General features: G+C 37.5%; 1 protein-coding gene across 2 annotated transcripts in view; it reads right to left on the bottom strand.

Annotated features, from left to right (window-relative positions):
* GRM7 (glutamate metabotropic receptor 7) overlaps window positions 1–27,126 on the bottom strand; it is a 945,741-nt gene that overhangs the window by 389,226 nt on the left and 529,389 nt on the right. The window lies entirely within an intron of this gene.

Raw genomic sequence — 27,126 nt, forward strand, 5'->3', positions numbered from 1 at the left:
TGGTGATCCGAAGGGGCACGTGCACCCGAATGTTTATAGCAGCAATGTCTACAATAGCCAAACTATGGAAAGAACCTAGATGTCCATCTACAGACGAATGGATAAAGAAGATGTGGTATATATACACAATGGAATACTATGCAGCCATCAAAAGAAATGAAATCTTGCCATTTGCGACGACGTGGATGGAACTAGAGGGTATCATGCTTAGCGAAATAAGTCAATCGGAGAAAGACAACTATCATATGATCTCCCTGATATGAGGGAGAGGAGATGCAACATGGGGGGTTGAGGGGGTAGGAGAAGAATAAATGAAACAAGATGGGATTGGGAGGGAGACAAACCATAAGTGACTCTTAATCTCACAAAACAAACTGAGGGTTGATGGGGGGAGGGGGGCTGGGAGAGGAGGGATGGGGTTATGGATATTGGGGAGGGTATGTGCTATGGTGAGTGCTGTGAAGTGTGTAAACCTGGCGATTCGCAGACCTGTATCCCTGGGGATAAAAATATATGTTTATAAAAAAATAAAATTAAAAGAAAAATTAAAAAAAAAAAGAAATTAAAAATAGAGCTTCCCTATGACCCTGCAATTGCACTACTGGGTATTTACCCCAAAGATACAGATGGAGTGAAAAGAAGGGCCATCTGGACCCCAATGTTCACAGCAGCAATGGCCACGGTCGCCAAACTGTGGAAAGAACCAAGATGCCCTTCAATGGACGAATGGATAAGGAAGATGTGGTCCATATACACTATGGAGTATTATGTCTCCATCAGAAAGGATGAATACCCAACTTTTGTAGCAACATGGATGGGACTGGAAGAGATTATGCTGAGTGAAATAAGTCAAGCAGAGAGAGTCAATTATCATATGGTTTCACTTATTTGTGGAGCATAACAAATAGCATGGAGGACATGGGGAGTTAGAGAGGAGAAGGGAGTTGAGGGAAATTGGAAGGGGAGGTGAACCATGAGAGACTATGGACTCTGAAAAACAATCTGAGGGGTTTGAAGGGGCGGGGGTGGGAGGTTGGGGGAACGAGGTGATGGGTATTAGGGCACGGATTGAATGGAGCACTGGGTGTGGTGCAAAAACAATGAATACTGTTACGCTGAAAATAAATTTAAAAAATGATTTAAAAAAAAAGAAATCTACTAAATAATAGAATGAAACAAGGAAAGTAGATACAGCTGGAGCATAGATGTGTATGTGGGGAAAGTAAAATTGGTTCTGAGATTTCCTCTGGCCCAGAGCTAAGAAAGAAAAAAAGATGAATCACTTCTACTTTCAAATTTGAGTTTTTCTATCACCTTATACCTCCTGTATTATAATCCACCATTTTTGTGCACCTTGTCTTTTGACCTCAAAACACAAAGCCTTCCTTTCATACTCTTCACTTTAATACAAAATTTTCAGAGACTGTGGATATTACAATGGAAAAACACCAGTTTCCGCAGGGTTGTACCCTGGAAAAAATAATGTAAACAGAAGAAGCAGAAATGAATCTGGCTGAGCAGTTCCATTGAGCATAGTGAAATTTTGACCCCTGATGCTGAATCCTCCTAAGCTAGAATGGTGCAGAAAACACATACTTTTAAAGTTATATTCAACTCTACTACCTTCATATAAATTAGTATGTTCAAAGTTGAGCAGGCTTTGAAAGATTGAATTTCATGATTCATATAGACCCATTTTCTCACCCCTCTTTTAACTCTGGTGCAACAATCTCAGCAATTAATAATTCATTTATTTACAAAGCAGATGTTTACACTGTCAACATATGTTGCATCTTAAGCCAGAGAAAAAGGAACAGAGAGGTTGAGAGGAAATGAGTGTGCACAGAACCCATCTGATGATGCTCTAACTCATTCCCTATCAGGAAATTCATCCATCTGATATTTCAAATCTCATGGGTGCCTATGTGATACAAAATATCTACTGAATATGTGTTCTGAACAGAATATGATGCTCAGGGTACAGATACTCTCCCTCTTATTCTGAACTGAAACTCTTAGCCTCAATAGCACAGATCTTCCACAGTGGAATATTAAAACTTAAGGCTGTGTCCAAACTAGGTCATTCAGACCATTGCCTGCATTCATGTGGGACATATAAGACTTCTCTGAACAATTCTTTGTTTCTCTCAAAAAGTTACCAGCATTTATTTGGTATAAGTGAATAGGGGCTCCCACATTTCAAGTCACGCCAACCTTCCCTGCTTGTTTCTTAAATTAGTTTGATTAGTTTTGAAATACCATTTAGAGCTGGAGTAGACACAAATTAGGTGTAAGCTGTTTTTGCACAGGGTCATCTGCCAGTGAAAAAGAAAGCAGGGTGAGAAGAAGGTTGGGAGAGTTGGAGATCCAGGGATAGGACGAAAGACCAGGGCACAGTGTTTGAGGTTATGCTTAGGAAGCAGGTAAGGGAAAAAAAAAATCTGCTTTAGTCTCTCTGGAAATAGTGCCCTCTGTACAGTAAAGATTCAGAGAGCAAGAAGGAGCCAGCTGGGAGACGCTGAACAAGAATGTAGGGCGACCTTATATTCTTAGGTACAGAAGGAACATATGTAAAATAGATTCCCAAAAAGGGTTTGCTTTAAAATTTAAATCTCTAGCAAGGATACATTTCTTCCTGAAAATTAACATACTTGCATTTTTTTACAGATTTATAAAACATTTGGTCAATTTCACTCCAAAAAGAGGAATAAAAATATCAATTTCACACCAAAAAGAGAAACAGAATAACCCATTCTTTTGTAATTTTTAAGAAAGTAAAAGAGGGAAAAAAAAAGATACTAATAAAGTTTTGAGAAAACAAAGGAGGTGGCATTCTTAGCCATGTAGGGCTTAGGATATTAAGTTTGACAGTACTGAGGCAAGTCATGGAACATCCCTAATCTGTAGAGGCTACAATGACAATGCATAAAAAATGCCAGACTCCTGAGATGTAACATGTGTTCAATAAATAAATTTATCCAAAAGCTATGTTACAAAGATATGTTTTAGCCAATCAGGTAATTTGATACTTGAATTGATAATGAACTGTATATTATTTCTGTTAGATGTTGAGAACAGTATGCATTTATGTAAGAGAATATTCCAAATACTTATAGAAGTATATACTTAAGCATACTTAAGGAGAAAAAGTGTGATGACTTGAAATTCTTAAGGAAGGAATAAAAACACAGAGGAATCAAATATGGCAAAATCCTATAATTGTTAAAAGCAGGTGATTTACATATGGGAATTCATTTCATTATTTTATCCATTTTGACTTTGTGTAACTTTTCCCAGAAAAAATAAGTTTAGTCATTTTTAGTTAATAGGTTACATTGTGTTATACTACAACATGTTTTATTATATTACTATTTAATTAATACTAGCTAATATAATGTTATCAAATATACAACTAGCTCTTAAGTGCCTCTAAAGTCTTAACTGTCCCTCTTATCACAAACAGGATTCTAGCATGATATTTCCTATAAAGAGAAGTACAGGAGATGAAAGATTCATCTTAGCAGTTGATGCACCTGGGGGCAGAAGATCCCTTAACTCCAGGAATGGAAACAAAACTTGAAATTCTTTTCTCTCAAGAGGTAGAGAATCCAGCCTAATCTGGCTAAAGCCAATAGAAAAGTTTCACTTCATGTAAATTTACATGTCCAGGTGTTCAATTACCTTTAGGCTTGGTAGCGTCAGAACAGCAAATATCATGAAGGATCAATTTCTATTTTTCATCTCTATCTTTTACTCTGAAGTCTCAGATTCAGACTTCATATAGTAACAAGTTGGTGGTAATGATTCCAACCTCTATAACTTTTCAAGTTTCAGGACGAGAAGATACTAGGAAGAGTCTCTCTCTAGAAATTCATGAGTGAATGGCTCTACCTGAGTTGTGCTGCTATTCCACACCCAGTTATAAGGAGGCTTAGGCTTGACATCAGTTGCTTTTTACTAGAATTGAGATTAAAATCGGCTTCACTAAAACAGCATGGATTGGAATGGGAGAGGAGTCTTCCCAGGAGGAGATAATAGTAGATGACCAGATTCTGGGAAATGAAAGCAACAATCATTTCATATAACTGAGAACCACCATTTTGTCGTCCACAGAGAGAAAACCAGAGATTTTTTGCAAAGACATTTCAGCACTAAGCAGCAACTTCCGATGTCTTTGAGACTCTAAATGCAAGATTTTCTTGTTCTATTAGCACAACTAGTGTCCAGTATTTTTGTCTCTTCTTATATAATCTCTTGTTATGTAAGTATTTCTATTTGGTCTCTTACAGAAGCTGCTTGAGGAAGTGCACCATGTCTTTCATCAAAAGACCTAGTTCACATCTTAGGGGATGCAAGCATTGTCTTTAAACACATACCCATGGCAGGGATTCCTATGTCCCTTTAATGTTTTTTCAACCCTATCACATTATGGTATTAGTATTTCTTTTTATTACTTCAGATAGTGTTTTGCACATATCAGTTTCTCCCTCCATTCCTTCTTCCTCCCACTCTCCCTCCTCTTCCTTCTTTCCCTCCTCCTTCCTTCCCACTTCTACCATTACCATTCCCATCCTTGCCACCCCTTGAGCACTCATTAGGTGCCAGGCACTCTCCTAAATGTTTTCTAAAAACATGATCCCATGTTAATTCTAATCACATTTTACAAATGAGGACATTCAGGATCAGAGGGAAAAAAAATAATTTGCTCAAACTTATAGAGTTTATATGTTGATGAGGCTCAGACTTAAACTCAGTTCTACCAGATGTCACAGGATGTGCTCAACACCTTATGGCCATACTGCCAATCCACACACATGACTTGACTTGAACTTCCAGTGGAAGGATAGTAATAGAATGTGGCTAGAAAAAAATCTTAATATTTTTCCTCTCCTAACCACACAGACGTAGCTGTATTACCCTTAGGTCAGTAAAGTTTGTGTAACGAGTTTGCCAGAAGAAAGTAGGTGATACACTGGACTCCTTTGCATTTCTCATTACCTGATTTACTCTTGCTCTCTTCTAGAAATGTGTTTGTGTCTACTGTGTCTGGAGAGTGGTTCTCTTCAGACTGTGAGTGGTTTTGTCCCATCGGGGACATTTGGGAATAATTAGAGACATCTTTACTTGTCACAAATAGGGAAGATGTGACACTAGCTTCTAGTAGGTAGAGGCCCAAGATGCTGCTAAATATCCCACATTGTACAGGACTGCCCCTGGCCACATCACTTATCCTCCCCCAAATGTAATAATTCTGAGATTAAGAAACCTTGCTTTAGGGGCACCTGGGTGACTCAGTGGGTTAAGCCGCTGCCTTCGGCTCATGTCATGATCTCAGGGTCCTGGGATTGAGTCCTGCTCAGCAGGGAGCCTGTTTCCCTCTCTCTCTCTCTCTGCCTGCCTCTCCATCTACTTGTGATCTCTCTCTGTCAAATAAATAAATAAAATCTTAAAAAAAAAAGAAACCTTGCTTTAGAACAGAATTTAGAAAAAAAGTTTCCCCGTAAAAGGCCACATAGTAAATATTTTAGGCCTTGCAAGCCAAATGGCCTCTGATGTAACTAGCAACCCCCCTGTTGTAGTGTGAAAGTGACCATAGGAAATCCATAAACAAATGGTCAGACTGTGCTCCAATAAAACTTTATTTACATATACAGAAGTACAGGACAGTGGGTTTTGTCCTGAGAGCCATACATTTGCCAAACCCTGGCCTAGAGTGTCCCTGAAACTGCCTAACCTCAGCCCAAAGATAGCTGAAGGCTCTAAGATGATTATTCTGAGGAAGACTCTATTTTCAGGTACTCATCCTGTCTCAGGGTATCAGGGAATTCTAGTTTGTTTGAAATCCTCCTCTATGTTCTCCTTAAAGAACTTAAAGACATTTTTCAGAAGAGTGGGGAAAATACACACATGACATTTATTAGGAAAACAACCTTGTCTGAAGATTATAGCATTTATAAGAGACTATCATCAGAGTGCTGGCAGCAATGGGCTATGAACTAACAAGAGAGAATCAGAAGGAGAGGAAGCATCCTATTTGAAATAGAGTTGTCTGGCCCACATGGTGAGAAACATCCAGACAGCTAGAACCATGGTGTGTGAGCTCTTTGCTTGCCATAAAGCTGGTCAGCATGATACAGACACCAAGTCAGCAGAAAAGTTTAATTAAAACAGTGCCACCTTATATCTTTGAAATGCTTTGCCATTTTGAAAATGCTTTCACCTACATTAGTTCATGGGATCCTTGGGACAGTCTCATCTCCTCAGTAAGCCTTTCTGATGTATAATTAACAGGTATTTGGGTTACAGACAGAAGTGAGACTTGAGCTTTTCTTTCAAGGAGAACTTACAGTAATGAAGGGAAAGACAGACCTAGAGATGGAGAACACTGCCCTATCCTTAAGGAAAGCATCTAGAAGAGGATGGTGACCCAGCCTGGCTTTGGGTAAAGCTAAGATAGGGAGGTTTTCCTAGGTTGTCTTGCTTGAATTGAATACTAAAATAAAGAGAAGTCAATCTAGAAACTGGGATGGGGAGGGAGGTAAAAAGGGAAGTGGTGTATGAAGAGTTAGTCAATACAAGGATGGGCTGTGATGAGATGGAAAGGAAGAGGACACTGCAGGCACAGAAAGAGCAAAGCCAAGGAGGTGAAAAACAGCAGGGCACAGAGCACGTGACAGGGCATGGCAGGGAGTCTGGGGAAGCCAGAGGGGGGCTGGATTAGATATGGTGAAGAAAGCAAGTACAGAATAGATGTTTAAACAAGTAGGAGTGGATGTTTAAGTGAGAGCCAGTTCATGATTTGTCTTTGGTTGTCAAGGAGGGGTATGGACTTGATCCTTTAGGAGATGGAGAATTCCAAATTTCAAAACTCAAGTTGTGATACAAAGTCCATATTTGTGGAGAGTTGAGGCAACAAGACCTGGAAGGAGGTTGCTGTGTCATCACAAGAGATGAGGCAGTGATAGAAGAAGGAGGAAAGGAAGTAGACTCCAGAAACACTTAGGAGGTAAGAGTTTCAGAACATGAAGTTCTCCTCAAATAGGCAGGCCAGGAATTTTCTCCCTTGACAAATGAGGTAACAAACTCAAAAATCTTAAGTCATTAGTTCACTGTCTCAAATACGGATGCTCAGGTTTAATCCAAATCCTCTATCACATGCTCTCTGTTTATATATATATATTTTTTCCAAGATTTTATTTATTTATTTGACAGAGAGAAAGAGAGACAGAGAGAGGAAACACAAGCAGGTGGAATGGAAGAGGGAGAAGCAGGCTTCTTGCTGAGAGTGGAGTCCGACACGGGGCTCGATTCCAGGACTCAGGGATCACTACCTGAGCCAAAGGCAGACGCTTAATGACTGAGCCACCCAGGCGCCCCTCTGTTTTTTATTTTTTAAACTAATGCTTAAAAAGTGTCTACATGTACTAGACCTCAAGAAAGTCCATGTCACCCATGCTATATCTTACTAATGCTTCATGCAAGAAACAGTTCTTAACTTTGATTTTTTCCTGGTGGGGAAACTAAGGTTCAGAGACATATGTAACATTATAGCATGCCTAAGGGCCCAGAGATATTACCAAAAGAGGCTGGATTTTCACTATACCATGTTGTGTCTCCCAAGGAACGTGCCACTGAGTTGACCACTCTTCAGAACTGCCCTTCCTTAACAGAGGCCACTAGTCACCTGGGCTATTTCAATTTAAATTACTTAATATAAATAAAGTAAAATATGCAGTTCCTCAGTCACACAGATTTCAAGTGTTCTATAACCACATATGGTTAGTGGCTACCATATTGCACAGCACAGAGAATGACTTTCATTATGGTGGAAAGTTCATTTAAATAGTGGGGCTACTTCAGAATATGGAATCCCAAAAGTGTATGCCACACTCCAATACCATTAAAGCAGAAAATTCAGAGCCAGCTTTTGATGTCACAAACTCATGGTCAAGGGGAATTGTTCCCATTTTGTTTTCTTTCTCTTCATCCCTCAGTAGCAGAGACCCATTTTGGATATAAAAGTTTCACCATAAAACAAGAAGAAAGCATAGTGTTAATAACAAAGAAGAGCTTTGGTTTTTGATGCTCTAGATTTTTCTTGTAAAGAACTGGTTTCTTGGTGCTGTTTATTAATGCAATTTAATGGAAACTGGAGATTAACTAGAGGAGGCTGATAAATAAGGTCTACCAAACAGATATTATATGGGGGATTAAAGATCAGTCTAAGCAGCCTCATAATCTGATTTCTCTATATTCCTTTATGTATAGAAACAAAATAAAATGGCCCAACTAGCACCATTTGGAATGATATCACAAATAAACTTGAGTTAACCAAATCAGACAGCTCCGAAAAAATGAATGACCCAACTTCTTGGGTACCGAGTATAAAAGCAGTTTGTGATTTTGAAAGACTTGGCAAATGGGATTTAGAAAGCAGGGTACCAGTGGTAACAAAGATAAGGTACCACAGATAATTAAAGTATTAAGCAGACAGTGGTAGCTTTCCTTTGAACCATAAGTCCTTGTGCTGAGTGTCCTTGAGAGAGAATAAAACAGTGTGAGTGCCTTTGGATTTCTTAAATGGCCAGATCATAATTCCAAGTTCCAGGAAGATTTCAAATATGCTGCTCTAATTATGCCTTCCAAATGGCAATTTGAATTGTGTTGGCTTAGTTGTACATTATATAAGGTTTTTCTTTGTTCAAAAAATATATAAAATAAAAAGAGAAAATCTCTCATACATGTCCTTCATTGTCAAGGACAATTTTCTTGTAAATTTTTTAAAGATTTTTTGCTGTTTCCTTTTCTCCCCCCCCACCCACCCACCAACACATTCCTCTCACACATAAACATAAAATTTGATGCAGGTAAAAATTGTTGTGGTAAGATATAGCATAGATTAAAATAAGTGATGGAGTCTTCACTGTCCTTGATGAAGAGTGTAAGTATTAGCAATTACCTGTTTTGTACCAAAGTGAAGAATTAAAAAACACCTGCTACCTTGGGACCTTTTATTCTGAGTCACCCTGCTACATGTGAGAAGGAAGATTCATTGCTGAAATATTAGAGTCTAAACTGTGACTAAAGTGAATGGCATACCATTAGGGGTCACAAAGTATTCTGTATGCTTATAGTCTCAGGGCTAATTGGGAACAAATTTCATGTACACAGACCACCCTCTACAATTCTGGTTCCTAAGGACCTGTTAGATTTAAGAAGCACTTCACTTTTGGGCGCCTGGGTGGCTCAGTGGGTTAAGCTGCTGCCTTCGGCTCAGGTCATGATCTCAGGGTCCTGGGATCGAGTCCCGAATCGGGCTCTCTGCTCAGCAGGGAGCCTGCTTCCCTCTCTCTCTCTCTCTCTCTGCCTGCCTCTCCATCTACTTGTGATCTCTCTGTCAAATAAATAAATAAAATCTTAAAAAAAAAAAAAGAAGCACTTCACTTTAGACTCTACCCCTGAATTTCTCAATGTTTACTGAACATTATTAGCTTGTATGAAACCTGAGAATGCAAGATGAGTGTTTCTAGCACCCCAGAGTGTCTGAGACATATGAGGAACTTGAGAAAATCCATGTGTATGCATCTCTATATGATTGCCTTGCCAACATTTGAAACTCAGCAACTCCTAACAGGAACACTATCTTCTGCCCCCGCACCACTGCTCTTTACCTAGCTATCCCTTACTTTAGTTAGTGCCAGCAGCTTCCCGTCACCATGCCGAGGCTCCTGCTCACCTAGCATTAGGTGAGGCCCTTACCTATACCTGCAGAATATCTGACTGGCTATCTCTTCATTTAGACTCTTACATCTCCCCATATCTGCCCTTCTAGCAGATTCAACTGCTTCTCACTCCTGAGCATCTTCTACTTCTTTAGAATTATCTCCAACTATACCCTTAGGGTCTTCTGTTCTAGAACACTAGTCTACACACACCAAGAGCACTAACTCCTTGATTCATACTTTTGCTCATTCTGTTTGGTACATCTGTTAGAAACTTTCTCCCTTTTCAAAATTCAATTCTTCCTTCAAAGCATTATACCGAAGAGAGTGGGCCCATGGGCTGTTTGCTTGACTCCAACAGATTGGCCTAGGTGTAAATCTGAGATCTACTTATTACTAGTGTATGTGTATGGGAGGGAGGATCCAGGGGGTACAGGAGGAGACAGAGATAGAAAGAGACAGGGACACGGAGAGACAGAGACATGTCTATCTCTCATCTATAGCACTGGTTTACCAATACAATAGTACCTACCTACTCATATCTTTTCAGGTATTTCCTTTAGCTGTAGGATCCTCAATCAGTTTAGAATAAGGATAAGTAAAATGCGAGGAAATACACTGTAAAATAATGATGCTATTAAGACAAACAAATAAACAAACAAACAGAAAAGCCAAAAACTTTTACCATGTATTTCCAAGAAATTTGTCTTGATTCTGGGATTGTTCATCCATTTAAAAATATTTACTGAGCCCATACTATATGTCAGGGACTATGATCACCATTAGTGACAAAATGATGTATGAAATGTACTTCCTGTCTTCAAGAATTCTAAACCATAGTGGGAAAAAAAAAAAGAAAAAATGAAATGACAACTACCATTCAAAGAAAATAGTAATGTAAGAGGGAATTATGAAAACTTACATGGCAATAGCTGCTAATCATACCATAACATCTATCTCCCCTCCTTTAGTAATCAAATCCCATGTTTTAGCTATCACCATGGAAACCTAGCTAAAAATTACATTTCCCAGCTTCCCTATAGTTGGGTGTGGCCATGTGATAAAGTTCAGGCCAAAGGAATGTGAAGAGATGTAAAGATTGCCACTCTGAGAAGGAATGCATATGTGTTCCCCTTTCCTAGGCCTCTTTACTCCCTTCTTCTGACTGAACAGGACAACTGTACAGACATAGAAGACAAATGTTGATGACACTGAGTCATCCCACCAGGCCTGACCATTTACCTCTATCCAGCTCCACAAGAGAAATAAATGCTTATCCTGTTTAAGCTAGTTCATTCTGGAGTCTTTTTGTTCCAGCTGCTTAGCATATACCCTAACTAATACAATACAGCTTGGGCACCTGGCCAGGTTTTGGGTACGTTCAGTGTAAAGGATAACAGTGTAAATGATAACAGTATAAAGGATAACAATCTTGTGTTTAAAGAGAAGATTGGAGTATAAGATGGGAGCTCTGTCATCTTGGGTCCTGAAGCTCTGTAAAAAATTTGGACTTTATCTTAAGAATAATGTGGGGGCGCCTGGGTGGCTCAGTGGGTTAAAGCCTCTGCCTTTGGCTCAGGTCATGATCCCAGGGTCTTGGGATCGAGCCCCACATCGGGCTCTCTGCTCAGCAGGGAGCCTGCTTCCTCCTCTCTCTCTGTCTGCCTCTCTGCCTACTTGTGATCTCTGTCTGTCAAATAAATAAATAAAATCTTTAAAAAAAAAAGAATAATGTGTAAGATGCTTATGTATATTATTTACAAAGATCCTTCTGGTTGCCCTGTGCAATATGGAGGAGGAATACGAGGAAAGATAAGTTGAAATAAGTGAGAATTAAACATGGTTGGAACTTAGTGAGATTTTAAAAAATGGGAACAGGTTGGTGGATTCAGAGTAAGCATGGAAAACACTGATTAATATTATACATTTGCTTATTCAACACATTATTACCAGACTACTATTCTTTGACAAGCACTGTGCTTAACTTCACAAATACAATGAAAACAAAGAATAGATAGAGTCCCTGACACCATAAAACTACACCAAGAGAAGTTCTGTCCCATGCATTGCCTATATATAAGATCCCTACTATAAGTAAACTGCGATATTTATTATCACCATCACACACTTACTGATTGGAAAGATGAAGTTCAGAGGATTTTTAAGTAACATGATCCAAAAATGGCTTCTTTTATTATTACAGCCTACATTCTCAACTAAATCATGCAACTCCCTGTGGAGTACCATAACACAAAGAAGGACATATATCATCTCTATTTTCAACAGTAAGTGCTGAAGTAATCCGAAGGTCTGAGTTACATTTTGAATGAAAAAGATGCAAGATAAATTATCCATTACTACCAATAAAATGTTATGAGTCTCATTTTACTTGTTGTTAATGCATAAATTCTAAGAACTTTACTTAATTAAAAAAATTAAAAACTTACAAAATAAGCCCTAGAAAAGGAAAATTTGGGTTTCACTTTGGAAGATGGTAAGGAAATATAATTACATATCACTTTGGTTTTGCAAATCACTTCCATTTTTTAATTAGTGGCAAATTTGTATGTTGTACCTTAACAAACCCACCATTCTACCTCAGGGAGCAAAACTCCCCAAAATGCCTGTTAGTCCTTCCAAGCCAGTCTCCAGGAAGATGAATTCACTCAGGTAAAGTATTTTCTTAAGGTGTGATGGTCTTGCATTTTATGTACACCTCTTACACTTATTTTTTTCCAAGTAGACATTATTGCTTGGGTTCTCTTAAGTCCTTTTAGAATTCTTATTTTATTTATCGCTTATTTCCTCTCTCTCTCTCTCTCTCTCTCTTTTAAGGGATTGATGTTCCTTTTCCCTTAATGGTCAGGTTTGGGGAATAATTACTGCAAAGGGAGCAATGTAGAATGTGAAGCTTTGGATAAATGTTGGGATCAGCTGTCTACAGAGCCCCATCCTAATGGATTACAGAAGATCACAAAGGGATTTTACTATCCAGACTCTTCCAGACTAATTTCTTTCTTTTTTGTCTATCTCTTAGAGCAACCATTTCACACTGCATTGTTAAAACACACTTAGGTTTCTTGAGAAGATACTGGAGGGTTTTATTTTTTTGTTTGTTTGTTTGTTTCTTTTTTTTTTTTTTTTGGTCAGATGTGATTGTTGTTCAGGGCCTTCTTCCCTCCCATCCCACCCGTTCTCCTAGAATAGTTCAACTTGGTCTAAAGAAAACACAAGAGGGAAAGATAGGATACAATAAATAATGTGCACATTCCACTAAAAGCATTCTTTCTAGTATCTTGTCAGTAATCCCTAACATATTTTAATAATGGAATTGGTATATAAAATAAATTAATTCTTCTTGCATTTATGGTTTAGACCATTACCATGCTTGCAAAACAAAACAAAACAATAACAAAAAGCTCCAAAAAAAAATCCAGTGATATTAAAATCCATTTTCAAGATGAACCTTGGGCTATAATCATTAGAAATACATCAGTGATGGAGTACATGCAGACAAACAGTTAAAAACAAAAACAGAGCACCATGAAGGGGAATAAGAGAAATACATTATATTCCTGATCCTTTTTCAACAAGATTTTAGAATTCTTATCTAGAAAGCATATGGAAAAAAGTGCCATCACTCTTGGAGTAGGGATAGAACCATATGATATAAAAATAGATGGACCAATGTCAGGAATTATACAGATGACCTGTAAGCCACTTCATTATGTTCCTACAAGCATCCTTAGTGAGATTCATAATAAATGTGTGGAAATGTACTTCCAAGATAATTTTAACATTAATTTAAAAACCCATTAATAAACATAGCATAATCAATCAGTATGACTTATCTGACCAGTTCCTATTAAAATTTATTTTGATTAATAGAAATCTCAATTACCCATGGCTTTTGCTAACACATTACTTTTAGAGGAAAGACTCAAAAATGATAAGAGAGTTGAGTGATACTCTGTACTATACAGAAATTCTAGTTATTGTGATTCAGAATTCATGCAGCCATGTCTCACATAGCTTTTTTGATCTTCTCTTTTATACAGCGAGAGATGATGTTTTAAATGGCATACGGGAGAGACTGCAAATATCTTCAAACTAGAGAAAGATTAGGGTTATTAAATGGTATGCACTTACAGAAAAATATAGAGAGCAATTTTAGATAATTTCTGATCAGAGTTAACATAAAAAATGAGTAAGAAAATATCATTTCCCAAATTCATTAATTAAACATTACTTAAGCATGTTCATTACTCAAAAAAGTGTGAAAACATTGAAAAGAGCTATACTTCTATTTCTAGCAACATGGTGGACTAAGAATATGCAAACTTTCCAATAGTTTATTTTTTAAAAAAGACACTTAGAAAGTATGGATGGCATAAAACTTAGCATATTTTAGATATGTAGATAATTTGAGAGTGTAAAGAGAGTGTCAAAATTACCAGTGAAAATTAATGCCTATAATGCCACAGAGACCAGAGGGGAGAGGCAGAAAAAGGGAGTATTATCTAGATATAAGTCAGAACCAGTACAAGCTGAGTGTTGAAGTCCTCCTGGGGATGGGAGATACATCTTTGGGTCCATAAGAGTCAATAAGACCTCTGTATAAACTAGAACTCAGGAAAGACAGTTCCCTCCATTACAGTAAAAACAAAACAAAATGGCCCTTCCAGTCCAGAAAAGTAACAAAAGAAAAACATCTCCAGCTTGTACCCCATACTGTTCTGTGGCCAAATTCACTCTACTAGTGTAGTGTAAGAGTCTTACACTGAAAACTTAATAAAAAAAAAAACTGGTCCTAGACTGCTGAAATTCCCAGTTGTCTGGCAAATATTATATATTGATCTTCTCTATCGTCACACTTTCACAGAACAAGTCATTCAACCCTCCACATAAAGAGCAATCCCTACCAAAGAGAAGTTTGAAAACAAAAATTAGGGTTAGTGAAGAGAGCAAACAGCTAAATTAATCTGCAATAAATTGGGTAATACATTCATGTAAAGGAGGGGATAATATACTGGGCCTAGATGATTAAGGAGTTTAAACACATTATTGGTATAATAAAAAATTAGAACACTATGAGGATCAAGAAAGACAAGGAAATATATTATCATGCGGTTAATCTAAATAAAACTTTGGCTATAAACAACACTAGCCATGATAAGTACAAGGATTAAAAAATTTATAAGCCCTGGAATTTAATAGAAATAAACATACCCGGGGCACCTGGGTGGCCTTTGCCTTCGGCTCAGGTCATGATCTCAGGGTCCTGGGATCGAGCCCCGATTGGGCTCTCTGCTCAGCAGGAAGCCTGCTTCCCTCTCTCTCTCTGCCTGCCTCTCTCCCTACTTGTGATCTCTGTCTTTCAAATAAATAAATAAAATCTTAAAAGGTAAAAAAAAAAAAAGAAATAGACATAGCCATGGAATATGCAATTAGATGAGCAGGGTTATTCCCTTCAATAAAAAAAACTCTATTGTTTGAGTGGAGAAAAGACACAGTGTTTAATTTTTAAGTCAAAGTGAATGTTATAATTTCAGAAAAATAAAATGCATAATTTCCTAAAATAGGGAAGAAAAATGAATGAAAAAATGTTAAATAGGAGGAGAAAGGGAGGCAGGCAAATAAAGATTCTAGAATATAGAAAACAAAAAAGAAAGTAGTAGAAATAAATCCAAGTAATCATAGTAAAGAGAACACAAGTCAAGTTACTACTAAAAGGATATAAATCCTCAAATGCATTTTTAGAAATCTAGACCGACACTGTTTATAAGAGATTTACCTTAAATTTAATAATGAAAAAAACCTGAGAAATATATCAACTAAAACTGAGAGACCCTACATATGAGACAAAACAAAATTTAAGATGAAAATCCTTAAAATAGTAAAGATGTCATTATGAAAGGAAAGATTAACCAGGAAGAATAAGGAAATCAATATCATCTCTGAATTTCCAACCCTGCCCTCTGTCAAAACTGATAAGGTTACTGGAGAAATTAAAAACACACATATACAATCATGATGAGACATTTTATCACAACTTTCTTGGAAACACACGGATCAAACAGTATGATATCTATTAAGAGTAAGAAGTTTTGAATGACACAATTAACAAGCCTTATATACAATATATGTAGAACCCAACTTCTTTTAAGTTTTTTAAAAAAATTTATTTATTTGACAGAGAGAGAAATCACAAGTAGGCAGAAGTAGGCAGAGAGGCAGGCAGAGAGAGAGGGACAAGCAGGCTCCCTGCTGTGCAGAGAGCCTGATGTGGGGCTCTATCCCAGGACCCCGAGCCCATGACCTAAGCCGAAGGCAGAGGCTTAACCCACTGAGCCACCCAGGCGTCCCGTAGAACCCAACTTCTAACAATTGGAGAATTCTCTGGTGAGTGGGAAATCCATCAACAGAAAAATGAGAAAGGGTATGAAGAGTCAGTTTGTAAAAGATAAGATTAGAATGGCAAATAAAGATATGTAAAGTATACTATCAGGGCAATGAAAGATAAAATAGTACTTTTGCCCATCAGATTTGTAAAAATCTAAAAATCTAATAATATTAAGTGTTGGTGAGGATATGAATTAAGAGGAACTTCCATTGAATGTTGGTGGGATAAATCATTTGACAGCTTATTTGACATCAGTTTGATTGAAGGTAGCCACATGGGCGCCTGGGTGGCTCAGTGGGTTGAGCCGCTGCCTTCGGCTCAGGTCATGATCTCAGGGTCCTGGGATCGAGTCCCACATCGGGCTCTCTGCTCAGCAAGAAGCCTGCTTCCCTCTCTCTCTCTCTCTGCCTGCCTCTCCGTCTACTTGTGATCTCTCTCTGTCAAATAAATAAATAAAAAAAATCTTAAAAAAAAAAAAAGAAGGTAGCCACATAAGCCATGCGCCAGAAGTTCTCTTTAATGTGAATTTTTCTAGAGAAGCTATCACATATATATATCAAGATGTTCATCATCTTTGCAAGTGGTAAGAAGGAAAATTTGGGAATACACTAAATGTCCTTCCAACATGTAAATGGATAAATAAAGTCTGGCATAATCATAAGCATAATTAAAATGAATAAATAGGGACTAAATGAATTAAGATAAATTAAATCTCTGAAACATAATGTATCCCTGACAAATAATACTGACTGAGACAAAAAATATAGACGTGACATATGACATTTAAAAGAATACATGTAAAATTTAAAACCATGTAGGATTTTACCATATGTTTAAATATAAAAATACAGAGGCACATTGTTAGACATGATTTCACACTATTGGTTCTTAATGGGGAATGATTCTCCAGAGACAAATAGAGGCACCATTACTAGGAAACGGATATAGAGGGGAAAAGATGTGTATTATACACCTTCTGTTAATCTTATGTAGAGAAAAAATAGGTTTTGTAAGTGAGTATTATGAGATGCAACTGATGTTCTGGTTAGTGGATTATGGGGAAAATTATACATGAGACGAGGAGAAGGTCTAGAGGGTGGTTGTGTTTCCCAAAGTCTCTCATAGCTTGGGTTATTAAATAATGTTCATTATGCTGCATACCTTGCTCCTTTGGTCATATTGGCCCAAGTATTAGATAAAGTGGATTTTCCCTATCTTTATTTATCTTGACTTCTGTTTTTTTTGGAGTCCTTAGTGTTGGACAAGTCATGGAATTATGCTAACAGAGCAAACATGGCTTTTTCTACTTTGTGTACAGTGTCATTTAACTATCACAGTGACCCTGTGAGTTATATTATATCACTGCCGCTATTTTCAGATATAAGAAACTGGAGCTTGGAATAATGTGGCCTGACAAGTAAAAAGCAGTAGAATTGATATTTGAACAAACACCTTTTTATTATACTACCCATAAACTTGGACATATAGGTTTAGGGCTGTTATGCATGTTACTTACAAAGAGGTTTCTAAATAAACAGACATTAATTATATTTAAATGAGTATAACAACTGTATGATAGACTAGCAGTTGTGGATATTGCCAATATCTATTAATTGGACCACATGCATAGCAACATATGGGAGAGTTCACATAGGAATTATATTACAATAATTGGCTGTGAAAAAAGAAATATTCTCCCAATGTTTCTTAAAAATTATGTATCTCATGTCAATACCACTTTCGAATTCTGCTGAAATAATAAACAAAGAACAATTATTCTCAAGCTTGATCATTTTACTCCATTTTGGTTTTTGACCCCATATATATATAAACTTCTTTAGTATCTGACAATAGGCTTTTTAAAATTAGGATGTATCTTTGATTATGGGAACCTGCTATGCTATGTTTTTAAAATGTCCAAAATAATTATTATTATTTTGCTTCTTGCTTCCCACTTGAGTGCTAATAATACACAGCTTCAAATTTCATTCAACTATGTCCCAGCACCTTAATCATGCTGTTACAAATGACTTGAAAAAAATGATCATTTTTTAAAAAGTATTTCAAATACAATGACATGATATAACTCTCCATTTCTAGTTGTACCCTTTCATCTCCCAGATCATAATGACATACAAAAGCACTGCAATATGACTCTACCATCAAAGTTGAAACTTAGGATTTGAATAACCTACTTGTCAAAATTTATTGATGTGTGATAACCCTTAAAATCACCAGAAATCTTCCCTAGTGATCCTCCATTCTATAGTTACCAATCTTGAATTAATTCTGGACTCCTAGAGTTCTCTATAAGCAATATTTATCCAATCTTTTCTCCTCCCTTCAACATAAGTTTTTGAGAACTCATTTGGGGCCAAGTATGTGTTGAATGGCCAGAAGAAAATATCCATAGGCTCCTAAATCTTCTGAGCTGTCCTACTTCCTGTCCTTTTGGGTTTTTTTCCTCCCCATTTCTATAAGCCATACATTTTCAATATACATTTTTCTTAAATTATGTATTAGGAGCATCTGGGTGGCTCAGTAAGTGTCTGACTCTTGGTTTCAGCTCAGGTCATGATCTCAGAGTCCTGAGATCAGGCCCCATGTCAGGCTCTGTATTCAACACAGAGTGTGCTGGCCCCTGTCCCTCTGGTCCTCCCCCTACTTTCTCTCTCTCATAAAATAAATAAGATCTTAAAAAAATATATCATGTACTGGTATGCACTAGTTTCTGTTGTTTGCAACTGAAGAGCCACCTGAATAATACAGTTGTGCTTGAATGGTTTCTTAACTTCCAGAAAGAGGACAAGGTAGCCTATAGGGTATGATCTGAACCATAAACACATGTGTGTGCGCGCACACACACACATACACACACGCATACACACACACACATAAACTCAGAGATGCGAGTCTTAGCCAGAATACTTTAGAAAGCCAGAAAACTAAATAGTCATGTCAAGTACAAAGAACAGAAATGAAATCATGCACAGAAAATAGCCAGACAACTGGGGTCAAGAGAAACAAGCCTGCAGTAGCATATGGTTAACAAATAAAGCAAGGATGACCTTGAGTGACTTTGGATCTAGACTTGGAGTTTTTAGTTGGCTGGTGTTCAGAATTCAGGATAACAAAAATGCACAGAGTAGAGGCAGCCTGATGAATTCTAAAAGCTATTTTCAAAAAAAAAAATTAAACAGAAAAAGCATATACTTATTATTTATAAGTCTGAAGTGGCTATTTAGAATACCAAATTTCTGCTTGGGTCAAAGGTAGTTAATAAATAAAATAAAACAAGTGGCTAAGCAAACACATAAATAAATAGTAACACTAGTTATACCATGGCACTTGGGAATTCTAACTTATCACTGAAATCATCAAAAGAGTTTTTGTTTGTTTGTTTGTTTGTTTGTTTTTAGAATAGAATTTTGGGGTTAGACACTATGACAAAGACCACATGTTAGATATATTTCTAGAACTTCTCAAAAAATATGCTCAGGATGGAATTATCTTGCAACATGACTGCAGAGAATGTCTGACCTTTTAAAATATAGGGGCTTCTGAGAAATGAAAATTAAAAAGAAAAGTAAAGAAAATCTTTGGAGACTTAGTGATATTAGTTCAACCCAGCATGTTATACAGGAATTTTATTTATTATGTTTTGATGATTATCTACTCTTTTTTTTTTTAAAGATTTTATTTATTTATTTGCAGAGAGATCACAAGCAGGCAGAGAGGCAGGCAGAGAGAGAGGAGGAAGCAGGCTCCCTGCTGAGCAGAGAGCCCGATGCGGGGCTCGATCCCAGGACTCTGAGATCATGACCTAAGCCGAAGGCAGCGGCTTAACCCACTGAGCCACCCAGGCGCCCCTGATTATCTACTCTTAATCGGCCTACATACTTCTAGCCATCCTAATCATCATGACATCCCATGACATTTTGGCCCACCAGGAAACTTCACAGATTGGTAAAAACAGCCTTCATTGATGCAGACAAATAGTTTAGCAAGGCCCATTTGTTTGGTTACAATATTATTTGACACAGATGGATTAGAATTCCTATAGTTGAGCTAAGCAAAAGAACTGAATAATAGAGATATCAGGGAGCAAACAATATTAGGAAAATATTCATTATGACAAAAAAATATGGCTTTGTAGAACTTTGGAAACATTTACATAATTATAATTTTTATGGTGATCCCAAATAGTTGTTACCTGATGTATTAAAGTGTAATTTAACAAATACATACTTTGTCAAGTTTTATTTCCCCAAAGAGTATACTTGTACATTTTTATAATTTTTTAATTAATTTTAATTGCCTTTTGTTCCAAATAATCTAAATGCATACAGATTTTTAAAATGTAAACTCTAGGCTTTATTTTTTAATATTTGCCAATGTCACTTTCTTCTCAGATAAAAATGGTTTGTGAATAAACACATGCAGGTCGATCCAAAGATATATTCATTCATTCATTTATTCTCTTTATACAAGTAGGTACATGTGTGCGTGCATGCACACACACACACACACACACACACACACATAAACAAATATAAAGGCATCTTCATGCTTGCCAACATTACAAAATTGAAATTTCAGGATAAAAACAAGTTTTCCCCAACATCAAAGAAAAATATCAATCATTGTAAAACAGTTCTCTATCAACAGCCAGATTTTTACTGGCAAATTATGTCTGCTAAAAATCTCAGTAACTAATAAAGATCTTACTTGTCTGGCTGACTAAATCACTTCTCAGAGATCAGAAGAAACCTTGAGGACAATCCTGTTTGAGATTGAATTCTAAAAGAGGGAAGAAATGATAAATAATGGGAAAATAACAGGAATTACAGAGTAAATGTCTTACTTAGCATGAAGTTTATATTCAGCTCAGTATAGTTCCACAAATATTTTCTTCACAGCTATCATGTGCTATGTGCTGAACTCATTTATAAAGATACAAGTCAACTAAAAGAAATTGTGCTAAAAAAAAGAAAGTCAGAGAATAGAAAATACATTTCTTGGATGGAGACATTCAAAGGGATATGCTTGTTATTTTTTAGCGTCTATTAAAAGAAAATTTTGAGTAAAAACCTCAAAACACACACACACACACACACACACACACACATCCTGTAAAATGGTAAAGGCAAAGGCATTTTGAAATAAAATATACAGACCTAAGGAAATTCTCTGAGTTCAAGTTTATAAAGTACGTATGCAGTATAGTGAGGGGCAGGCTCATAAACAAAACGAAATGATAAAAAGGGGCAATCACCTATAAAAATAACCTGTATTCAATAATGCTTATCACAAAAGGCATTAGGTGGAACTTTAATCCTACAAGAAGTTTAAAATTATTACTTGCAAGAAGAGTGCCATGGAGAAATAAATTTTGGAAGGAGTATGTTCTAGTTAAATTGGTTTCTTTATTGCAGGACCTCTCAGAGCCTTTATAGAATTGAAATATACTTTGAATCTTCCAGGAATAAAAAAAAATAGTAAACTATATTTTCCAATATATTTGCCCACAGGATCCTTTCAGTACAGAGATCTTTAAGAATAGTGCTCTATGAAAAATATCAAAACTCTGGTCCATATGGTCATTGAATTCCTTCAACTTTTTAAAAAGATTTTATTTATTCATTCAAGAGAGAGAGAGCGAGTGAGTTGGGGGGAGGAGGAAGAGCAGAGGGAGAGGGACAAGCAGATTCCACGCTGAGCAGAGCCCAATGTGGGGCTCGATCTCAGGACCCCAAGATCACGACATGAGCTGAAAACAGGAGGTGGACACTAAACCAACGGAGTCACCCAGGTGCCCCAAATTCCTTCAACTTTTAAGAATGTTTATTGTTAACTGAATGACTGGGTGGTGACCTCCTGGGACTTGATTAATGTATTCTCACTTGTGGACCTAATTAACTAGATTTTTTTTTTAAAGATTTTATTTATTTATTTGACAGACAGAGATCACAAGTAGGCAGAGAGGCAGGCAGAGAGAGAGGAAGGGAAGCAGGCTCCCTGCTGAGCAGAGAGCCCAATGTGGGGCTCGATCCCAGGACGCTGGGATCATGACCTGAGCCGAAGGCAGAGGCTTTAACCCACTGAGCCACCCAGGCACCCTTAATTAACTAGATTTCTGGTAATAAGCTGATGTCTGTCCTTTCTTGCCTGACCATCACTTGGACTCCAGAATAATAATCTCCACATATGAAGTATCTCTTCTTTTTATTCCTGGATGTTTTATAGATCTAACTCCGTCCCCCAGCTCTCCAAATATCATCCCTAAATTGTGAATCTAATTTTCAACTTCCAGGCCTCTCAGGAGAGTTGCCTGTAATGTGAAATCTTAGACTAAGTTAGAGGAGAAATGGAGCAGAAGAAGACAGCGATGTAGCACAACATTAAGGGATCTATACTGAGGTTAACATTTCACATGCCTACAGGGGCCAGACAGAAAACTGACATGAGTTAAGCTGTGCAAGTACTGGTTTATTGGGTTGGAAGCAGTATTTTTCCATAGCCACAAATAACTAATTTTCTTATTAACTGCAATCCTCCTGGCCAGCATTTCAATGTCCCACTTTTGATAAAGAGATGAAGACAAAGAAAAAGTACCTTATTTTGAGGAAGCACAGAGTATAAAAGCTAGGATACATGGTAATCAGTCAGGTTGAACATCAGAAAGACCAGTGAGAGCAGGGACAGTGATACATGGGGTACATGAGAAGGACGTATGTCCTTACCAAAGATGGCATTCTCTGCTGCAGAAAGCTCTTCAGCTGTGACTATCACCTGCCAAGAAAAGAGGCAGTGCAACACAACATTCTGATTTTATTTTAAAGGATGCCAGAGATAGAGATGTTATGGGAAATCTCTGGTTTTAAATATTGTCTCAATATTTGTATAGCACCTGCAAAAGGAAACATGTTTTCGGGAACTACAACCTGGAGAATTCAGGTGGAAAAGAAGGTAAGAGGAGAAATGAAAATCTTATGGCAAGGACGATCCTGAAGTTTTTTGTAATTCAGTACTGAAGAGTTTCTTGTGAGAGAAAAGTGGGAAGAATGGAAGGAGAGTAATGCCACAAAGCTCTGTGAACTGCATTGCGTTTTCTTGTGTATCCTTAAGGATATGTGTAAAAAAGTAAAATTCTTTGTTTATTTTCACCTGTTTGCACAGTTCAGTAGCAATGAACCACGGCTTCAGTGGAGTTTCAAGATTATAAAGGTGCTGTTCTTATGATGATGGAGGGGGGCTGGCTCCAATTGGATGGTGGGGAAAAAGGACCTGAAGATGGTGAGAGGATAACATGAAGTTCCTATATGATTTTTTTTAGTTTTCTGGGACACTAGATGAATATCTTCTGTCTGATATGCAATGGCAATCGAGGGAAATCACTTTCCTCTGATGGAAAGGAGCCTCCTTGCATTAAGATCTCCTTCCTAGGAGAAGAAGTGATAAGTAGTATCCTCGGCTATACAGTGAGACCAACCTGGGTTTGAATCCTGGTTTCATCCTTCACTGACTGGGAAGTCTATGAAAATCACTTAAATCTCAAGAGTTTCTCCATCCTTATGACAAACAGAAAGACAAAACCCCACCACACAAGGTTGGTATAAGAATAAACGAGGTAGGGGCGCCTGGGTGGCTCAGTGGGTTAAAGCCTCTGCCTTTGGCTCAGGTCATGATCCCAGGTCCTGGGTTCAAGCCCCGCATCGGGCTTTCTGCTCAGCAGGGAGCCTGCTTCCTCCTCTCTCTCTGCCTGCCTCTCTGCCTACTTGTGATTTCTCTCTGTCAAATAAATAAATAAAAATCTAAAAAAAAAAAAAAAGAATAAACGAGGTCATATGTCTCACTGATGAGAATTTAATCTGATGTCCTACAGGTGTTACAGATTTCCCCTCGAACTTTATCATATGATCATATATTGTCTTTTCCTTTTATGTCACACCAAAGGGAATTTGCTTATAATTGAATTCATATAAAATCATTCATACAACTGAGCATTCTCTGGTTTACTCTGTTTGGACTGTCAGGACACCATGAGAAAAGACCCTAACCTGTAACAACCTCAACCTATGCTAGTTTAGGGCATTACCAAGTTCCACTAAAAAAAAAAAAAAAAAGAGCCAAAAGTAAGTGTAGCACATAGCTATGAATTACTCTCAGTGGAATAAGCTAAAAGGGCAAGGATTAGCAACCTTAAAAAAAACCTTTTCTAAGTCATTTTAGAAAGCAGTATGTACATGACTATATTGGAGAAGAACACTGTGAACACTAAGGAATGAAGGAAACTTTAAACAATATGAAATGGCATTGTTCTTATGTTTTGTGATTAAGCACTTACTGTACTATGGCCCCATATCTACATGGAACAAAGACTGTATTTCAAAAAATGTAAGAGAAAGTCAAGATGATATGCTCAGGAAAACTACAAAATGATTCAAAAAGTAGCTCTAAGAAGACAAAGGAATTGGGCTTAAACATGCTTATGAAACACTTGAGATTAATTATTTTGTGAAAAGAAAAAGAATTCTAAACAAGTATGTTATTCTTCATGTGAATTAAAAATGTGCATATAAAATCCATAGATTAATAAATATTTGATTAAAGTGCAGAAAGTGTACAGATATTTGGTTATTTATAAATAGTGTATAAATAGATGCTTGGTTATTTAAGCTATATCCTTAGCAGGACAAAAATAACCTTTTTGAATCTTGTTATAGGGGAAATAGAAAGTTGTTTTATATTAGGTAATAAATAAAATATCTGGTTTCATAACGATTTCGTCATTTCCTAAACTATGGAATGTTCCCAGGGGTTGAGCCCACTCATGGCGATGAGTTTGGCTTCTTAAGTTGCACAGAGCTGAGGCAGACAGCAAAGTTTCAGTTCGCCTACTTTGATACCATGAGTTAAAAAAGTATCCCCTCCTGTCCAGGGGACAACTTGAAGACTTGAGTGCCAATGAGTATCAGTGCAGAATACATGTGGAGAAGACCAATTCAAAAATAAAAATGCTCATACTGTGCTTGAGGAATAGCTAGCCATTATGTTCTGAGTTCTACACAACAAGCCCATGAGCTGGGCCACTTTATGCTAATAGGAAATAAGCTGACATGTTATAGCAACCTGCAAATGCAAGTTTGCAATGGCCGGTCTCTTAATGAATGGAGAAAGAAATTTATGTCAGGCTGTAACCAAGCAAAATGATGAAGAAAATCAAAGTCCAATAAAGAGGGAAAAGGAATAAAAATATTCATTGTGAGGAACTAAACTGACCAAGCCACTGAAACAGACTTTAAGAACCTGTCAGGCTGTGTTCTAAAGCATGCTATATGGAAACCAGGGAGAGAAGATGGTTTCTTACAAGAACCTGAATTCAATCTGTCTCTGTCTATGTAATATACTACTGAGAAGAGGCCTGCAGATACCACACATCACACCCCAGGCCCCCTTGCATGGAGGTAGAGCTGTTTAATTAGCACTCACCAATAAAATAGGGATGGAAGTGAGGTGTCTGGGTGGCTCAGTTGTTATGTGTCTGCCCTCAGCTCTGGCCATGATCCCCAGGTCCTGGCATCGAGCCCCACATGGGTTCCCTGCTCAGCAGGGAGTCTGCTTCTCCTTCTCCCTCTGCCCTTTCCCCTGCTCATGTTCACTCTCTTTCAAATAAATACATAAAATCTTAGGAAAAAAAAATCTATGGATGGAAGTGATGTGCATTGCTTCTGGGACAATGCTTTTAAGGTGCAGGTGTATCTAATCCATAGTCTCTGAATTTCCATATTCTGGGGGCAGGTGACTATGAGGCTGTAAAATAGTGATTCTCAGGCTTGGTGTACATCAGAACCACGTGGAGGGCTTTTGCAAGTAAAAATTTCTTGGCCTTTTCCCCTTGGTTTCTGATTTAGCGCCTTTGGGATACAGCCTTTTAATCTGCATCTCTAACAAGCTTTCAAGTAATGCTGATGTTACTGGCAGGAGGACCAGTCTTTGAGGAATGGAGGGGCCATGTGGTTGAGAGGTGTCTGGGCCTATGAATCACTGTGTGGACAAGAGTCACTTGCTGTTCATGGATATATTATTCTAATATAGTTGTATCTTTATGTATTTGGCAATCTATTTGCTAGAGAAGCTATCACTACCATATGAATAGAGGGAATAAATGAATAAGCAAGATTCCAGGAACCAGTGTTGGGGGAAACAGAAGTGAATTAAAGTTGAGTGTAGAGATAGGGTCAGAGCTGTGTGGTTGGGACATATCAGTAAGGAGAATGACCTAGTTGGAGTAAAGAATATACATTAACAAAAAGTAGGGATCTAACTCTCAAGATATAAATTGGAGTTCGTGGTAATATGGCCTAGAATACCAAATAGATTAACCAGGCTGTCAAAAGTCACTGCTTAAAAGAATGAGTCTGTGAAGTTTAGATTAGAGGGCTGAGGACATGAACCGCAGGGTGCCATGTAGAAGAATCATACAAATTTACTAGCAGGGGACCTTATGAGGAGGTCACTTGATCAGTCACAGCCTCAGTTTCCTCTTCTGTAAAACAAGAATAATGACACTCAGGTTATTATAAGAAGTAAATGCAAGTGTGTATGGAAAATATTCAGCACGATGCTTTGCTGTAAACCCACAATAACTATTAGCTATAAGGCCAGAATTAAGATGAAAGAAAGGAAAGAATCGACCCAAAGGACAATATCAAAGAAGCCCTTTGAAGATTTCGTAACCAATTACATGTGTTGAAGAAGGGATGGATAGGACTCATTAGCATCTCTAACCTAGGACACCCTTAAAGAGTGGGATAGACAGAAACTCTGAAGAGAGGCAGGGACAAGAAAATGAAGTGTTGTATCTTTTTGTTTTTGTTTTTACTCCTTTAGGTCTGGTTCATGTTTGGTCAAAGGTAGATTTGTGGAAGCCCTTGAACAAAATGGGCTGTTGGGATGTTTGGATGGTTCTGTGATAGAAATATTTACTCCTAATTGAAT

Source organism: Lutra lutra, chromosome 1, assembly GCF_902655055.1.
Source record: "Lutra lutra chromosome 1, mLutLut1.2, whole genome shotgun sequence".
NCBI lineage: Eukaryota > Metazoa > Chordata > Mammalia > Carnivora > Mustelidae > Lutra > Lutra lutra.